The 20002-nt window shown below is 44.7% G+C and overlaps 1 long non-coding RNA gene across 2 annotated transcripts in view; it reads left to right on the top strand.

The window, feature by feature from the left end:
• The window catches only part of LOC142803270 (uncharacterized), a 181646-nt gene that overhangs the window by 20781 nt on the left and 140863 nt on the right, over positions 1 to 20002 (top strand). Inside the window, exons 3-4 of one of the 2 annotated variants that reach the window (XR_012894035.1) lie at positions 2115 to 2221; positions 8038 to 8187. This is a non-coding gene — a long non-coding RNA (uncharacterized LOC142803270). Of the gene's footprint in view, positions 1 to 2114; positions 2222 to 8037; positions 8188 to 20002 lie in introns of those variants that run through there. The other variant, XR_012894036.1, reaches the window with a different exon arrangement.

Raw genomic sequence — 20002 nt, 5'->3', positions numbered from 1 at the left:
CACGAGGGCGTCAAAGGAGATCAGACAATGCCTATGCCCGTCCGGTGATAAACTTTGAAGCGCAGCCGCACCATATAAAGAGGGGCCACTGGAGTCTTTTCACAGTCCATCAAGATAAAGTCCGACCAACCACTAGATGGCGTACCTATGCTCACTACTACTTCTTTGTTAACATTTGTAATAGAGAAATAAACAATATAAAGAGGGGCCACTGGAGTATTTTCACAGTCCATCAAGATAAAGTCCAACTAACCACTAGATGGCGTACCTATGCTCACTACTACTTCTTTATTAACATTTGTAATAGCCGCCTCAAGAGGACATTGAATATCCAAGTTGGAAATCTATTTTTCGCAAACAATAAATGTTATTCAGTTATAAATTTTTTTCATATCCGCTATGTATCATGTTCCGCTGAGAACGTTTAATGCCTTGCAACAAAAATCAGTAAATTATGACTAGAAAGTGTGGTCTTTCTGCATTTGTTCCGCACAAAGCGACACATTTATGTAATTTAGACGTACTGCACATGTATTGCCTTTGGGAAAGAATGGGTGTGTCGCCTAGTGGTAAACACACTCGCTTTCGAAGCATGAGAGTTCAAATCATAGTGCCGGAAAAAAACACTTCGTTATTTTACTTATGATCAATACGTTATCGTTTCTGACAAGCCACTCGTGGCGCTGAAAACAGTGCTGTAGCTTGGCCGCAGGGCCCTTCTGGTGTGTTCCCTCTTTATCTAAGTATGCATCTCTATGGCCGCACTGTGTGCACTGGCATCCGGCGGAGCATAAATTACCTTGATCTTGGCTTTAGCACAGCACGGCCACGCCGTGCTGTGTTCGCACCAGAACAGGACGACCATGTAATATAAGTGTCACCGGGTCGGGATGTTCACGAAGATAACACACGCTATTTTCAAAACTGAACTATTATTCCGGTAAAACTGTGTCTGTAAAATGAAATGTTGCTGTATGAGCCACACACGTTGTCGACAGATATCGGTGAACAGAACGAGGGCCATTGTTAATCTTATTCATGGCAAGGTGAGTCGGCATTTAATTCTACCTGCGACATAAAACAGACCAGCAACTATCGCTGTAGCCAGTAGCTGTTTCAGAAGAAATTCGGCTTTTCGCTCTATGAAGCCACGGCCAAGAGGTCAGGAGATGCTCCAGTTCTTTGGTCCCCGTATTGTAAATGCTGTGACTTCATTGAATGTAGCAAGCCAACAGAGATTCCGCTTCCACCAAATCGAGTCATTCAAATTCTAGCTAAGCATCGTTTTCTCCACAGCTAAACTGTCAAATAACAAGGAACACATAAACTTCGCCCCACACTCAATGTGCAGAAGCTATCACAACCTAAATTGTAGGCCTTTCTACGCTCTAACTAATATGTTGAAGTTGAGTTTTTTCGCCCGTTATATCGAAGACTAGAATTCATTACTTGGCGCTATTTGTTCCTGCCCAAGGCAGAGTTTTATAGCCGAAATCCCCAACATATATATGTGAAGTACGATAATCTGTTTGCAAATCGTATTACTTTCTTTCTTTGTTTTCCATGTTTTGATATTTTTGCTTTAATTTTCACACGATGTTATTATGTTACCTGTTTGTGTTATTCTTATTGTTTGTAGTTATATTTCTTTGTATCCTTGTACAGCAACTCCTGCCGTAGCGCAATTAGGGCTTCAGTGTTTTAGTTAGATAAATAAATACTTTCCCGAAAATCAGTTTTCCAAAATGTCCGCGTTTGCGCGCTCAAGCATAGCACGTGGTCACAATATAATCAGGAATGCTAGCTGTCATTGTGACGTCGTTTGCGAAAGGCAGTATCTACCCGTACTGATGACATAAAAATTGAAATGAATGTGAATACAGTGTTTTTACTTGACTCAAAACATGTTTCTTGTGACCTCTGAGCTTCGTTTCTGCCTTGAAGGACAACAGGCGTTCGCCAGCACAGCTAAGGATTCATTTATATTGACTGCGTTTTCGCGTTGTTTTGGAGGCTGATACGTCTGCTCATTGCAGCTGCTCTGCGAATGCATTAGGTGCACGGAGTGTAGTAAATGCTCAATTTATATGTATTTTCTCTCTAATTTTGTCTAGTTTATGATATTCGGTACAAAAATAGTACCTTTTCGCCTAAAATATATGAGCAGTATTTTGGCTTTAACACAACTTCAACCACAACGACTACTGTGTTGCCAGACATTGTAAGTAACTCCGTTTGACACACGTTTCATGCTTCGAAATGCACTGCTGTGGTATCGCTTATTTAGTGGTGTCTTCAGCATATTATTAGATAATTTATGTTACTGACTGTATGTATAGTCTATTTCATTTTTTAAGTATGACGGATGCCAAGAATTTTAAAAAATGTTAAGATAGAAGACTTGTCGGGGTTACAAGGAAATGTCATAAAAAGAATGTATACACCCCGCGCAATCGCGTTTTCTAAATGCGATAGATGCGCAAGAACTTACAGCCAAGCGATGAGATGTATCGAAGTGGCACCAGGCTCAAGAACAGAAAAGGTACTTCGCAAGTGCACCAAAATAGGATACAAAAATGACAGAGTATAAAAGAATTTTTTATCTCAATACAAGATATTGAAACTGTAATAAATGTGTCACCTGCCATTTGTATCTTAAATCACTTCGACACATTAGGTTGTTCCTCGGTGTAATTCACTTGTCATCGCTCGTACAAGTTCGCAGTTTCCTTAGAAAATTCGTCTACATTCATAGTTTGTTCTGCCAATAAAACACGCAAGGAGACGACACCTAGAGACCGTATCCTTTATATTGGTGGTTTCTTCGAATACTGTCTTGCATAAGAGCGTTAATTGCTGTTTAGTAAACTAATATACAATCTTCTGAGCTCTCTGAAAGGTTTGCCTTTTCAATTTTCGAATGTACTCTACCAACGTGAAACATTTACTTGTCGGCGTTTCTGCGGCATGTAATAATGTCGTTGCACAACCTTCTCTTGGCATGGGATGTTTTTATAAAAACACAGGTAGGGTGCCGAATCACTGCCGTTCTTCAAAACATAGCAATAAAACCTGGTTTTATACTGATCATCAATTGGGTTATGATTTAATAAGCGATTGCCTGCAGCTTTTCGTCCTAGCAGTACACAATGTTGCACACGTTTCATCAGATGAGAATGGTTATCATTGTACAATACGACGCCATATGAACGGTTTAGTTATAACATCCAGTAAATAGCTGTGAATACAGCTAATTGTAGATACTACCAGTAAATTGTCGTCCTTACTGGGAGGTGTTTGAACTGGTCCATTTCGGGCAAAGGGAGACCAGGGCTGAGCATCGCAGCGGGGATCGCCGCCGTTGTCAATGGCTCCGGAGAAAGACGCCTTCACAGTTGGACGATGAAATAAAAACAGAACACTATACATAACTATGAACAGTAATTTGAAAGAAATGTATGTAGCGCGAGGCGAAAAAACTAACACAGGAAAAAATAGACTGAGAGGACAGAGCGCTCTGTCCTCTCAGTCTATTCTTTCCTGTGTTCGTTTTTTCGCCTCGCGCTACATAAATTTCTTTCAAATGTTTCACCAACAAGCCCACATCGCCACTCTTATTAACAGTAAAAGTAAAACGTGCCCTTTATATCTCAGTCAGCAGCAGTGCTGGTGTCAAGCCAACAAGCCGATCCTAGCCAAAAGGCGTCACAGGCTCTCCCGGCCACTCGTTTTATCTCTTGTTACCCGGATCACTTCTCATCGCCTGCGGTCATTCACACTAACTGGACAGGTGGGTTCTTGACAGGAATTGAAGGGGGGGCGGGTTCGTGTGGTTGCTATCGCCACTCCCGGAGCCAAAAAAAAATCACAGCATATTTAAGGAGTGAATAATGATGAGTAGGGCGAAGCGTTCGTCAGTCCGTCCGTGTTTCCGTCCTCCCTTCATTCTTGCTTTTGCCCGTCCATGCGTCCGTGCGTCAATAGTGACTCACGTGATGTCATCATGCATGTGAGCCACACACGCGCTGTACTAACCTGGCGTCATGCATATTAAACGTAACGCCTTTGAAAGAGTAATAACGTTAACCATCCGTGCGTCCGTCCGTCCTGCCGTCGAAGAGTCTATGACCTCACCATCGGTCCTTTCGTCCTTCCGTTCCTCCGAGCGTCTGTGTGTTTGTCCGTTGACTCAGTCTTCCGTCCGCGCCCACCCGTCTTTCCGTCTGCTTGTATGTCTGTGCGTCCATGCGTCCGTCCATGCGTCCGTTCATTCATCTTGTGAACATTTTAGGTCCTACCATCTCGCATCTTTTCATCATATATACATCATGTACAAGTACTACCAGCCAGCGGACATTTCAGGGACTAAACGAGAGATGGCTATACCTACGACTACGACTACTACTGCTGCTACTATTACTACATCCATTGAGGATGCACAACCCACGGCTTGAGGAGCTTTGCCCCCCCCCCCCTCTAAAAAAAATGTCGACGTACGGAAGAAGAGTGGGATAGGTCCCACAGAGCGCGACCGTACAGTACCGATATGCCATCCTCCAAAAATATGCAATATATATGCTGTTTTTCTGCCAAAACTATTGGACATTGCTTGAGTTTTATGCCTATGAATTTTCAGACCTACTGCTCTGCTTTCCGTGTCCAGTTCAGTAATCATGACCTGTAATTCATCCCCGGAGTTTCTCATGCAGGCAATATCAACCACGAATCGCAGGTTACTAATATACTGTCCTATCACTCTTATTCCTAACTCTTCACAATGTACGGCCCTAAAAACCTCATGTAGAAGGTTTTCAGGGCCCTATGTTATGTGAAGTAAGATCACTCGATGGCGCGTCAGCGCTTTTGGACGGTGCAAAAAACGAGAGAGCACGAAACCACGTGGAAAGGAAATAAAGCCGGCGCTTGGGTGGCACAATAATGATAATAATAATAATGATAATAATAATAATAATAATAATAATAATAATAATAATAATAATAATAATAATAATAATAATAATAATAATAATAATAATAATAATAATAATAATAATAATAATAATATTAATAATAATAATAATAATAATAATGTTTATTTTTAACATGTTAAATATCCAAACTTTACTTTTCAAATGGTGATATGGCTAAAGGCAGATAAACTGCCTCACAAAGGCCCTACCACCTAATCCCTGTTCAACAGGGTTTCGAACATATATAAATTATACAATTCAACAGAAAGTGGCAGCACTAAGATAAAAAAAAACGCCAGGCCTGCGCAGGAGGTGCAGCACAGTCACAACGAATGCTAGAAGAGCGGCCTTTCAGAGCCTTTCTAAACACTCATTGGGTAACTGCTGCAAGCACACTTGCTTAATGGCCACTACGGCATTAATAAAAAAAAACTTTAGGGTCATAGGTTGGCATTCGCTATACCATTTTTTTGTTATTCTTCTGAGAAGCGTGGTATCTGTTAGACTATCGAGAGGAATCCTGTGCGAATTGTTCGTGCAGTGGCTGACGACGATGAAGTATTATGCCTGAAGTGGGTATGCGCCACAGTCAACAGCTGAACAAAACCAAGCTTTTGTAATGGGTTCGAGCATCGGACGACCCTCTCGTTATGCTATTTGCATTGTGCTACGACTGCTTGTTCTTTCGCTGCTTTTAAAGGCTTTGCAAGTCGTAATATTGTGATTGCTTTCGCGATGTCAAGCCTGCCGAAGGCAAGTTTGCCGAAACGTTCCAAGCACCGGCGTAGATGAGTGGTAGAATACTAGTCTAGTACTCAGCGTACCCGGGATCGAGTCCTTCTGCGTCATTGGTACTTGTTTTTTTTTTCTTGTTTCGTGCGGCAGTGGTTACGGACACCAGCGGCAGCGACGGACAACTACGGCGCTGCTCGAGTTGTCACCTCATAACAGCTTTCGCTGTAAAACATGGCACAATGCTATCAGAACACTTCAGAATACACATGAAACTATTCCGATAAATGTACTATTTTTAAATGTCGTGCACCACATAACGCTTGAGACCCTGCTCAAACTATGAGGGCACACAGGACACGCAATAACATGTATTCATGTATATATTTTATAAGTTGCGAATGCGCCACCGCGGTGGTCTAGTGGCTAAGGTACTCGGCTGCTGACCCGCAGGTCGGGGGTTCGAATCCCGGCTACGGCGGCTGCATTTCCGATGGAGGCGGAAATGTTGTAGGCCTGTGTGCTCAGATTTGGGTGCACGTTAAAGAACCCCAAATGGTCGAAATTTCCGGAGCCCTCCACTACGGCGTCTCTCATAATCATATGGTGGTTTTGGGACGTTGAACCCCACAAATCAATCAATAAGTTGTGAATGTTGACTCAGAAAAAAAGGTACCAGGTATTTAAGTTGATTAGTTTCGTATTTAGTATTTCAAAGCAGAAGTTCGAAGCGGCAGTATATTAAACAATACCGTGCTCACATGCGGTTAAATACGTCTACAAAAATATTGATTTATCTTTTCGCATTTCTCTGTGTGTGCATGTAGCAAGTCCTAGGTTATATAGCTGAACAATTTTTAGTATCTAATCTTTTTTAAGAAGAATGACGGTGTGTGGTCAAGCCATATAAGTTTTTATATTTGTTGGATAGCTTGCTTTTCAAGGACTGACAGCCTACCTAAGTTGGTTTTGCTTGTAGTGCCCCAGATGAGTAAGCAGCAACATAGCTCAAAATGTGTCATCGAGTAATACAGCTGACATTTTAGCCAAGTCGAAACAAGATGGCGTATTTAAGAAATCAGAAATCATTCCATTAGATCTGGAAATGCTATTATGTAAATTGTTTACACGATGAGTCCAGTTGAAGTATTGTTCGAATGATACTACCAGAAATTTAAATACCGATACCCGGTCAATAACACAAGAAGCATCAAAAGAAAGAAAAATTTCCGCGTGATAAGGTTTGTTACTAGGTTTGAAAACAATGTATTTAGTTTTAGACATAACTATATACTGTTAGTTGGTTTTGAGATAACGAAATCAGTTCACGCTACCAATGGTTCGCCGCTGTTTCCAAGTGAGCTAATTTTTTACTAGACAAAAATAAACTAGTATGGACAGCGTAGAGGATCGTTTTAGGTGCGTGCGGTATCTTCACAATATTGTTAATAAAAATGATTTCGAGAACCATACTAGTAGTCAACAAGGGCCTGCTTTTCATTCAGAAATCGGGTCAACCTGACCTTTAAAATTAGTCCTAATACTTTTGGAAAATGGGTAGCACAGATATTCGCCTGTAATTATTTAAGCCATCCACATTTGTACAAAATCACTACTCGAGCTACTTTCTTATTACCAGAAAAAAACCCTGGTAAGCAGTGCGCTATTGCATATATGACAAAGAGGAGCACATAATAAATCAGTGACATGAATGATTGGTCTTATTTTGATCTCATCGAATCCGGCTGCGCTATCTGGCTCTAGGAATTTGATTATAAAAAATACTTTGTGACCAGTGCACGGTAAAAGAAACATAGACAATATATATTCACACAGATCCTTTCTAGAGTTACTTGTACGAGTGTCATCTACAATACCCCCATGCAAAAAATTATTATTGGATTTGTTTAATAGGAAAATAGCAGTATATCCAACATTATCAAAGGTAAGTGTGCTAGGGATCGCACTACCTGAGCTACCTTTGAGCCTCCAGATTTCAGCCCATAATTTTGGGTGGTTGCTGGATATTGAAGCAAACATATTTTCGTAGTACTCAGTGTGAGCTTTACGAAGATCCGAGTTAAGCTTGTTCCTCATATTTTTATATTACCGAAGCATCGTTTCTCTTTTACGTGAATGAAAATATACATTAATCTATCCTTCATTCGAATTCTGTGGTAAAACTCACGGGTAACCCATGTTTTTGTTTAAATTCTGGTGGACCTTAACCTAATATAGTCAAAATGCACAAATGTTTGACTTTTCGCAAAAATAAATCGTAAGATAAATTTGGATATGTCTCCTTATATACACCTGTTTAATCTATATTCTCCAGCAGGAGCCGAAAAGCATCCAGTGCCTCACTATTAAAATTTCATCTAAAAATAGGAACATCATGTGCACTATTGTTTCATTTGGGGCGTGGTACAAAATCAAAGATCGGCAGATGATCACCGAATTCAAAAATAAATCGTTATAAAAACACTACTGCGGTATCTTGATTTGCTATACAAAGATCAAATAAGCTCTTTGTGTCTGCCGTAATTCAGGTGAGTGAATCTATAGTGTTAGCGGAGCTCAATAAAACATTTTGTTTGATAATTGGCTCATAATAAATTTATATTAAGTTCACCAATCAGAACAACCGATAGACCTGTCATGGTAACATATCTAAGAACTTCGCTCACAAAGAAAATAAATTCATAAAAACACAAGAATGGGCGATAAATAGTTACAATCACGATACCGCAACACTTTAGAGCGATTGACTCCTATTCGTCATTAACAGCTTCAAATTCAGTTAGAACCGAGTAGTTCAGGTTATTTTAATGTAAAGTGAAATACCGCCACCTAGAAGATTTTTTCTGACAACTCCTTCACAAATATAACCATTGAGAAAATTGACATCAGCAACCGAAGAAAACCATGTCTCTGTAAATGGGAGAATGTCAAGTTATGATCTAATGCATCCAAAGCAGTTTCTAATTCTATGCCCTTAGGAATCAAGCCCCTGCTATTAACATGAAAAACATATAAATGATCATTAGGTTTTAAACATGACACCGCGAAGCAGAATTCAAGATACAGCTCTCATAGTTACTCATGCTATGTGATTCTGTCATGAGGAAAAAAACTCGAGTTATAAACCAAACAAGGGCTCACAATATCTTATCTAAATCCGTTTCGCGTACAATGAGGATGGTGTGCTCGGCAAGTGTCTTGCACACAAGCAACTTTCTTTCTTATGTGCCACGTGAGTTCACGGCTTCTGTTCTCTGCTTGCTTATAGATCGACAGAGAAAAAAAAGAGATGGCTTTCACCTTCGAGTCGTTTTAGGCGAATGCAAAAAATACCCTGTTTTGTTGTGCTAGTTACATCACACTCTCGACAGGTTTTTATGTTACTGCTATGTGTCGTGTAAAGTTCAAACTAACATTATCTGGACAACGAATGTTCTACCAGCGAGTAAAAGCGCGCGAACAAGGTCAGTGAACGCGTCAAAGTAGAAAAGATGGCAACGAATGGGCAATGAACAAAAAACTACGACTAAGAAAGCTGTATTGTAAAATTCTCATAGCTCGTATGTGGCACGAAAATTCCATCAGCTTTCAGTGTCGCTTCTCAATGATATTTAGCGAATTGGTGGGCATTTGTGGAGTTCTGGTCCTCATGGTGATGTTTTTTTTAACGACCACACATGGCGAGCCCACAGTATAACACATGTATCGTAAAACTTTCCTCGTTTTAAAGCATTCACAGAAATGCCTATGAGGTACTCCACGGTGTGTTTTCGAATAGCCTAGCTCATACCAGGACGAATTTTTGGCAACCAAGACACTTTTCTTTCTGAGAAATCTGTGAGAGTTCCCTAGTACCTTTGTACCACAAACGGGTGGTTGTTTCGTTTCCTTTTCCTTAGCCACGACGCAACACAACGAAGTTTTCCGACCTGGCTCGCCACACAGGTTGGTTCGTTAGAGAGCGACTTCGTAACCTTTCTTCCGCAGCAGACAATGAAGGTTGCAAGCGCGCGAAGGTCACCTGCTCGCGGCATGGATGCCGCGTCTTCCAAATATTTTCTGTGTGAGCTTGCAATGAATCAATTTAAAAATACTTGTGGTGAAAGTTTTTGCACAAAAGTTTTCATTGCGTAACTACAGCTAGCTATGTGGCTGAGTGATAGGCCCTTTAGACTATTGTATAGTCACTAGAAGATTCTAAAACATTAGGTGCCACTTGTTTTTTGCGTTATTGCTGTGTCACTCTCACGTTTATTTGCTTTCGTGGTGTTTTGAAGTGTCCAGACAATGTCTTTAAGAGGGAGATTTGCCTCTCCTGTTCATTTTTTTGATGTTATGTGACTGACCTTCACCAGAAAAAAAAGAAAACTATTAGCCGCACGGCGCAGTCTGCACCGAAATTTTTGTGAAACTTTGAGACTGTTTTGGATGGTTCCGATGGCATTACGTTTACAAGCACTCGAGTTTATCCTGGAGCTAAAGCGAGTACCATCAAGAACGCTGGTATTTTCGTTCTGTCACTCATGCAAGACAAAGCATTCCCCGGATGTTCTGGTTACCGACGACCAACGACGGCGATCGCCGCTATAAGTGTACCGTATGCATTTATTGTACTCCCACTTTACTTAGCCCAAGTTTGCCGAAAAAAATAGTTTTTTATGTACCAGTGTGACGGGAATCGTGTGCTCCCGAACCTGTGCATGGCACTATAACTAAATCACATTGCACTAAATACATATCATTTTTAGTCATAAGCCAAATGCACAGCTTTTGGGTATGATGCTTAATGTGCGTGACGTGAAAAATTTAACGACCGTCATGTCGCAGGTTTCTGGATGTTGAAGCTAGATGTACGCCGTAATTGATGTAGGATAAGTTTGCCGGAGAACGTGGTGAAGACCGTTGTATTTCATCTTAACACTGATTGCGGTACTGAAAGTTGGGTAGAAGACCAGAGACCCAGAGAAAAAAGGGTTGGTGCGAAGGAACACGATGTTGACGAGAGTGCTTCTGCCAATCGTCCTCAGTGAAAAAAAAAGTAGGTAAGAGGGTGGCCTTCCACGACTTAATGAAGATATTTCAGCACTACTTTACCTTCAGACTCAGGGTTATATGAAACGATCGACTGACGAGTATTTGTCCACATTTACGGTATTCACACACACATGCTGTTTTCGACCGCATAGAAGAAATAACGGAGGAAAATTTTGACTGCTGCCGTGATGTTAAAGCGTAGTTGAGGAAAGGAAGAGAGAACTTCATCCTTTTTACATTATCGGGGTGACTACACTGGCAATACTACATAGCGAAACATGCTACTAAACATTGCGTCCAGCCGTTGCATTGTACATGGGGCGGTTCATTTTTGCATGAGACCATTTTACATTGGTGAAGTAGTGCCTCAAAATACCGAAGTATAACGCAGTCCCTTTAGCACTGGAATTCATGATGGCTTCATGGCACAGAAAAGAATGTTACAACAAAAATGGTGCAACCTTGTGAGCTGTGGCAGGTGGCTGCGGGGGTTATTGGGGAGAGCGAGTCACGTAATCTACCACTACATTATTTCAGCGGTTAAATATTAAAGTGGATATTGGTTGTCTATTGCCTGCGCAATCAAGTGGTCAACGAGGGAAGGCATGACACTGCAATGGATAGGCCAGCCCAAGGAAGTCGTTTCGGCACCGACTTGAGCGCAGGACGGCATGACTTCACGCCCTTATATTTGTCAGAAGAAAAAAAAACAGGTGCCTGTAGATCATAGCTCTTTTAAATGCTAACGTGAACGCGGAGAGTACCCGCTGACTGCCCCGCATATCACGCCACTATTGATTGATATGTGTGGTTTAAAGTTCCAAAACCATCATAATGCTGCGCGTATGTGCCAGTGGTGAGGACAACGAAGCAGCGCGAGTGCCCTTGGCAGAGGAAAAAAGACGAAGAAGTCGTTGCAGTCTGTTTCCTGCGATCGATAAATCGTATTTGTTTGAGGCGCTTTGTGTGCTCATCAATCTCGCGTCATCACAATGTGAATATGAGAGACGCCGTAATGGAGGGATCCGGAAATTTCGACCACTTGGGTTTTTTTTTAAAGTGCGCCCAAATCTGAGCGCACGGGCTTACAGCATTACCGCCTCGATCGGAAATGCAGCCACCGCTGCCAGGATTTAGTCCCGCGACCTGCGTGTCAGCAGCCGAGTACCTTAGCCACTAGACCAACACGGCGAGACCATATAACGCCACTAAAATTACATAGTGGTGCTATAGCGGCCCATGGACCGTCAGTATGGTTGGTGGTACCATTCAAAAAATAGGCCATCGGAGACACACAAATGTGTAGCCTGGCGGGAAAATCCAAAATTTTTGGGGTTGTAGGTTTGAGAAATCGTGGTGACGACAGCACTGGACCAGGAATCTTTTTGTTGCTCTAAATCCATGTCACGCAGTGCATGTGACACCAGCGTGGTAGTAAGCGTAGATATTCCTAAAATTACCTAGAGGAGACTCTGGCACTGTGATCGTGCGGTGGTCTTGCGAAGGATGGGCAGTACACGGATTTGCCTAGTTTTCGTACTTTCGGGCGGCGAATCACACCTACTACTTCGTTTATTGCTTTCTTTCGGTTTTGTTTTGATTGAAAAAAATAACCCTTTTGAACTTTGGGACACAATTTGAAATGGTAAGCCTAAAAGAGTACGGCGGTGAAGCGCAACCACTGAAAACTTGCTGATTTTGTTTCGTGAGAAAACTGCTCCAAGCCACACGAACACACACGGAGCCATAAGTACGAAGATTATACAAATCCGTGTACTACCCATAATTTCGATGCTCGCTGAAGCACCGTGCGTCGCGGCTCCCTTAGACACTAGCGCCAAAGTTCTCTCTAGTGTATATTTAGGCAACTTCACGGTTGCAAGGTAGGTGGACGAGTGCTTTCAGACGATGTCGATCAGCAAGGTAAAACGTCGGCGTCCACTTGTACAACCAACTGACTGAGTGATTCAATGAGCAGTAACACCAAAATTTAAACTTTATATGTGGTGTTCATTCAATTCTTTGGTATGCGCAAGCTTTTTTCAAGGGGCGAAGCTCCTTAGGGTGTGGGTCGTTACCTCGTAGTTTGTTATTGTCGCCACTTCTAGTTAGCTTTAAGAATTGATCATTAGGTGGCGTTGTGTGCGTATTTCTTTGGAAATATTATCACTAGGTGGCATTAGTGGTTTTAGTGGACGGATAAAGAGGCGCTGGTATGAAATAAATTCACAGCATCTCCACGAAGTGAGAGATGATGAGTGGGGCGAAGCGTCCATTCGTCCATTCATCTGTCTCACGCGTGCTCTAGTGAGATTGGAGTGGACGGATGAATTGACGGACGAGCAGAAAGACATACTGACGAACGGACGCTTCCCCTCACTCATTTTCTTTCACTCCTTGTATACGCTGTGATTTTTTAGCGAAATATGAATCGCATTTGTTACGTGAAAAGTATTCTATTTTGAGCGCAAAGAGCATCCAAGGCTTATTGGTACACGATGGCTTATTGGTCCCAGCCATGAGAGAGAGTAAGAAACTTTACTTTTACTCCTTAAAAGGTTTCTGGGCAAGTGGATGGGTTTCTCAGTCCAGGACTCCACTGGCCTTGGCGCCTCGCTAGACTTGGTCGAGCAAAGAGAGCTGGCTTTCCCGATCCTTGCTAGCAAGCCCGGTCTCGCACAGCCTTGGTCGAGACGTTGGTCCAAAAGGGGAGAATTGACGTTTTGGGCCCGTGATTCGCAATCCCACGTAATGTGGGCGAGAGTTGGCTGTTGGCTACACCACGGACAGTTTCGTGCGTATATTGTAGTATTTACGTGGTGATTTATTTGAAAGTGTGGTTACGGGTTCGTCTGTACTCGACACCTATCTCGCGCGTGTTCTCTGGTAAGATCCCGATGGGGATGACTGTATTGCTTTCGTTCTCTTTTTTGATTTTTCGAGGATGTCGCGTGGACCGAGTCACCGTTTCGTAGACGCGGTGATTGCAGTGGAGGAAGTCATTGAGTTTCCTAAAATACTTAGACGGTAATCTGGTGCTGTTATCGTTCAACGACCATGGTAATGATGGGTAGTATACGTATATGCCCAGTCTTCGTACTTGCGGGCGGCAAATCGTACTTGCGGCTTCATTCCTTGCTGGTTTTAATTTTATTCCGAAGAAAAGGACGAACCCTTCTGAACTTCGTGACCCGATTTGAAATGGTAAGCCTGCTCATCTATCTTTCTATCTATCTATTTATCTATTTATCTATCTATCTATCTATTTATCTATCTATCTATATATATATATATATATATATATATATATATATATATATATATATATATATATATATATATATATATATATATATATATATATATATATTGAAAAGGTGTTTATTAGCGACTGTTGCGACGGTGGTCCTACGATGAAACGATCGGGAAAGAGCAACGGTCAAGCAGATGCCGGCGATGATCAGCACGAGCGGAGCGAGAGAAGCCCAGCACCCAGTACCCAAGCGGTGGTTATGTTGCTTGCCAACGATGCGTTTTCTTCTTCACAATTAGCCCCCGCCGAAAACGAGCCATCCTGGCGACCTAAAAGCCTGGAGGCAGAGGGCTATAAGTTGGCCTAAGGCGGGTGACGTGGACGATGTCACGTCCACGCCGGCGCATGTCGTCAGATGGGGAAAGTGGTTCAATAAAAAAATTCACCGGCTAGGTTTGCTCCAAAATGCGGTATGGGCCCTCGTACTTTAAAAAGAGTTTTGAGGAAAGGACGGGGTTTTGGTAAGGAACAGCCAGCCATACAAGTGATCCCGGGGGATAGCTGTGGCTTTGTGAAGAGTCGGCGTTATTTTTTTTTTGGCGCTGCTCTTTTTGTGACGTAAAGGTGCGTGCGAGTTCACGGCACTCTTCCGCATTTCGGGCAGCTTTGGACACAGATGGGCATTCGGATGCGTCAGGACGGTATGGAAGGAGAGTGTCAATGGTGTGGGATGGTTCGTGTCCATAAAGAAGAAAGAAAGGTGAAAATTCATTGGTAAACTGTGGCGCGGTGCTGTATGCGAACGTGATGAATGGAAGAATGCGATCCCAGTTAGTATGATTAGATGTCACATACATCACGAGCATATCTCCAAGGGTGCGGTTAAATCTCTCCGTGAGCCCGTTAATCTGCGGGTGGTATGCCATGGTCTTGCGATGAGCAACATGGCATTCAGAAAGCAGAGACGGGACGACCTATGATAGGAAAGCTCGACCTCGGTCACTTAGTAGTTCTCGAGGGGCACCATGTCGTAGTATGAAGCGATGAAGGACGAAGGATGCTACGTCCCGCGCAGTGGCACTTGGAAGGGCGGCGGTCTTAGCGTAGCGTGGTAAGTGGTCCACGGCGACTATGATCCACCGATTTTCGACTGATGTTGTCGGTAGAGGGCCATAGAGATCAATTCCGATCCGATCGAAAGGTTTGGCAGGGCACGGAAGCGGTTGAAGCGCACCGAATGAGTGGAAAGGCGGTGACTTGCGGCGTTGACAGTCAGGGCAGCCCATAACGAATTTTCGAACAAAATTATACATTCTGCGCCAGTTGAAACGATGGCGAATGCGTTCGAAAGTTCTGAAAACTCCGGCATGACCACATTGGGGATCGCCGTGAAAGGAGGCGCAGATTTGTGATCGCAAGCTGCGCGGGACAACCAAGAGCCACTTACGACCTTCAGGGGCGTAGTTGCGTCGGTGTAGCAGCCGATCACGTATGGCGAAATGAGCAGCTTGACGTCGGAGAGATCGTAGTACCGCAGTGGTTGACGATTCAGAGAGACAGTCAAAAAGGGAAGCGATACACGGGTCCTTGTGTTGTTCACTGGCAAAGGAGTCGGGGTCCAGAGATGCGACGGAGTTGGTACCAGTGGTTCCGCAGGCAGAGTCGGGAGGTAAAGGCGAACGCGACATGGCGTCGGCATCAGAATGCTTGCGTCCGCTGCGATAGATGACGTGAATGTCGTACTCCTGGATTTGCCGTGCCCACCAAGCTAGGCAGCCAGAAGGATCCTTCAATGTGGTGAGCCAACAAAGTGCATGGTGGTCTGTTACCAGGTCGAATGGGCGACCATACATATAAGGGTGGAACTTGCGAAGCGCCCACACTAGCGCCAAGCACACCTTTTCAATGACGCTGTAATTGGCCTCAGCTTTAGTAAGCGGGCGACTCGCATAAGCGACGACGTATTCGGAGTATCCCGGCTTGGGTTGGGCGAGAACAGCGCCAAGACCAACCCTGCTAGCGTCTGTGTGAACTTCCGTTGCAGCTGTGGGGTCAAAATGCCGAAGAATTGGAGGAGATGTTAGCAGACTACGGAGCGTGGCAAACGCAACGTCGCAGTCAGGAGACCAGGATGAAAGGTCTGCGTCACGGCGTAGGAGGTTGGTCAGTGGTGACATGATCGACGCAAAATTTCGCACGAAGTGCCGGAAGTACGAGCATACTCCAACAAAACTGCGTAATTCTTTCAGTGTAGTAGGTTTCGGGAACTCAGCGACTGCTCGCAGTTTTGCAGGGTCGGGTAGAACACCATGCTTGGACACGATGTGTCCCAAGAAAGATAGCTCTCGCGCGGCGAAGCGGCACTTTTTAAGGTTCAGTTGGAGCCAAGCGTTGGTTAAACACGTCAGAACCAGATTGAGCCAAAGAAGATGTTTAGGAAAATCGGGAAAGAAAACGACAAACTTGTCGAGGTATCATAGACACACAGACCCCTTCAGTCCACGCAGTGTGTTGTCCACGAGTCGTTCAAACGTGGCAGGAGCATTACAAAGCCCAAATGGCATTACGTTAAATTCGTACAGGCCATCTGGTGTAATGAACGCAGTTTTCTGGCGATCAGCTTCTGCCGTAGAAACCTGCCAATATCCCGATCGTAAGTCTAAGGAGGAGAAGAATTCGGCTCTTTCGAGGCTGTCAAGGGCGTCGTCGATGCGCGGTAATGGATACACGTCTTTTCGCGTCACCTTGTTTAAGTGCCGGTAGTCGACGAAAAATCGAATCGATCCATCCTTCTTTCGAACTAGAACGACACGAGATGCCCAAGAACTATGCGATGGTTGAATGATGCGACGGCGTAGCATCTATTCGACCTGGTCGTTGATAACGTGACGTTCTGCAGCAGAGACACGGTACGGTCTTTGACGCAATAGCTGGTGCGAACCGGTGTCGATGTAGTGGTGCACTGCGGAAGTCCGACGCCATCGTGGCTGAGAAACGTCGAATGAATTCGCGAAGTGCTGGAGGAGATTAAGAAGCTCGGCGCGTTCATGTACACTTACGGTGTCGGCGATGGAACTCGAGAAGGTGCCACTCGACGAGCATTCCAGTGGGAAAGGCATGAAGTTTGGTCGAGGCGTTACTGCATGATTCGTCTGGCATGTTAAGGAATAAAGAGGAATCGAGGTACTCCACTCGACCAAGACATTCGCCGGCAAGTAGCGTAAGCGGTGCAGAAAGGTTGTTGTGGACGAAAATATTGCATCGACCAGCAGTGACGTCAAGTGTAGCGAAAGGCAAGAAAACGGCTGTGCGGCTTATGAAAATGTCGGAAGGTGTAAACATTACTGTAGCATCGCTATGGTCAACGCAGCAAAATGGGACGACGGCAAGAGAGGCTGGCGGAATTTCAGGGTCTTCCCGCACGACGAGTTTTGGGGACCGCTCAAGAGTTTCGTGCAAAGGTTCGTCAGACAGGTGCGAAAATTGAACTTCAGCGCGTCCACAGTCGATGTGACAGGAAGTCCCACCTGAGGATAACGTCATGCGAGCACACCGAAAGGACGATGAACTCGACAACGTACATAGAGCCTTGGATGAATATGCGGGCTGTACATGTGCCGAGAGGTCAAACTGGTTGTGCGCTAGCCGTACGAAGCGATAGTCCAGAGAGCGGCGTGGTCACTTTGCGTAGGGAGCGGCAGAGCTGAGCGGCTATAACAGAAACGGCAGCAGCTGTGTCGATGAGGGCAAAGGTAGAAACACCATCGACAGATATGGCAACCTCCACCACCTCCATCGCACCTCCACCAATCGAAAAGGGGTTTAATGGCGTCTGATGCGACGGTGGTCCGACGATGAATCACGATCGGGAAAGAGCAACGGTCAAGCAGATGGCGGCGATGATGAGCACGAGCCGAGCGAGAGAAGCCCAGCGCCCAGTACCCAAGCGGCGGCGATGTTGCTTCCCAACGATGCGTTTTCTTCATCAATATATATATATATATATATATATATATATATATATATATATATATATATATATATATAGTGTCATTATTATTGTGCATGTCGAAGGATTTGGTCTGCAGAAAGACGATGACTAACTCGTACTGCTCTATCAAAGCTGTTCCGCTCTTTGCTACAGTGTTACTTGCGCTTGTTTTATTACCATCACAAACTGGTGGCGCTGCTGGATACAATCCCAATTAGCTATTTTTCACTCAAGCCGCGTCAAGCTTCTGCCACCGTTTACAATTCTGGAGGAAAACCTGGCACTTCACCTCAGCCGCCGCTTGCTAGGACTACCTCCTGAATTCAGTTGCTTGAGCTCGGCAAGAATGATCACCACAACGGCAAGTCAGACACAAGAAAGCAACGTAGACCAACTCACATTCACCGCAGGCGTTGTCTACACAGCACGCACCCCCGAGCCGTTTCATGGTGATGTATTTGAAGGCGTAGACGACAGGCTAGACCACTTCAATCTGGTCGCAGCCACCAACGAATGGAATGACACCAAAAAGCTTTGCTGTGTTTATTTTGCAGCTGAAGACTATGCTGGCATCTGGTATGAGACCCATGAGCCGTCTATCACCAACTGGCAAGAATTTCAGCGACCGCTATGCCAGGCATTCAAAAATCCTGAAGGGAAAGAAAAAGCTGGGCAGGCTCTGCATAGCCAAGTTCAGAAGCCAAATGAAAACGTGGCTATGTTTGTAGAAAACATGTCACGCTTGTTTAAGCGTGCTGACTCAGGGATGGATGAAACAAGAAAGTTTGACTCCTCTTGCAGGTTGTGAAGAAGCAACTTTTTGTTGGACTCATACGCAAGCGTCCAACCAGTACCTGTGAGTTCATCGCGGAAGCTTCTACCATAGAACGGGCACTTCAGTACTCCCTACAGTACAACCACCAAGCTTCTGTTCCTGCGGTGTCACATTTCACCTATGGGCCGGACTTATCAGCACTCCGTCAGCTTGTGCGGAGCGTGGTCCGCGAGGAGCTCGAAAAAGTTCGTGCCACTTCTACTCACCCAAGTGTGACGATTCTGGGAGACATTATTCGCGATGAACTCAGGAATGTGACCCAACGATCGCTCCCAGTGCGTGCGGAAGCTCTTTCTCTGTCTTACGCCGAAGCATTGAGGATTCCTCAACCTTCTCCCGAACTGCCCACCCTCTACTTTCTCACCATCGCCCCATCAATTCGCACCTGCAAATAAATACGAGACCACTCTCCAGTATGACGTTGCGCGTGAAGTCACCCATAAATCTGACGTGTAGCGCACCTCTGACAACAGGCCCCTTTGCTACCACTGCGGCAAAGCGGGCCATCTGTACCACAAGTGTGCGTATCGCAGGATGGGCTTACAGTAGTTTCACCCAAACGCCCGTCGACCCAGCAACGGGGAGCGTGCTCGCGAGATTCAGCGATACCTAGCAGCGCAGCAGCCGTTTGCTTCTGCACAAAGCCACCGGCCACGCTCACCTTCTCCTCGGCGCCTCGGCTCGCCTAGTCGTCGCGCCGCGTTCTCGGGTGTATGAAACAGATCCCCAAGTCCTGGGCCACGCCAGGGAAACTGAGGCTAGTGGCCTCTGGCGGTGGGGCCGCTGTTGACCTCACTGACAAACATCATCCGCCACGACACGTTGACGACGCCGATATCTCTGTCACAAAGTTCTCTGAACGTGACGCAGCAATTTCTGTCCATATTTCTATAACCGTCGACAATCACTCGGTCACCACACTCGTGGATACTGGCGCCGATTACTCCGTTATGAGTGGTGACTTCGCGGCTGCTCTCCGAAAAGGGGTGACGCCATGGAACGGGCTGCAGCTCCGTACCGCGGGTAGTCATCTAGTGACGCTGGTTGGGAAGTGCCCTGTCCGAGTACATATTGGCGCTTCGACCTTCATCAGGACTTTCGTCGTACTGCGAGAATGCTCCTTGCAGGTCATCTTCGGATGAGACTTCTTTCGAGAATGTGGGCCT

This window comes from Rhipicephalus microplus, chromosome 3 (genome assembly GCF_043290135.1).
Source record: "Rhipicephalus microplus isolate Deutch F79 chromosome 3, USDA_Rmic, whole genome shotgun sequence".
NCBI lineage: Eukaryota > Metazoa > Arthropoda > Arachnida > Ixodida > Ixodidae > Rhipicephalus > Rhipicephalus microplus.
Note: the sequence above shows the minus strand (reverse complement) of the source record. Positions and strands in the feature narration are given on the sequence as shown.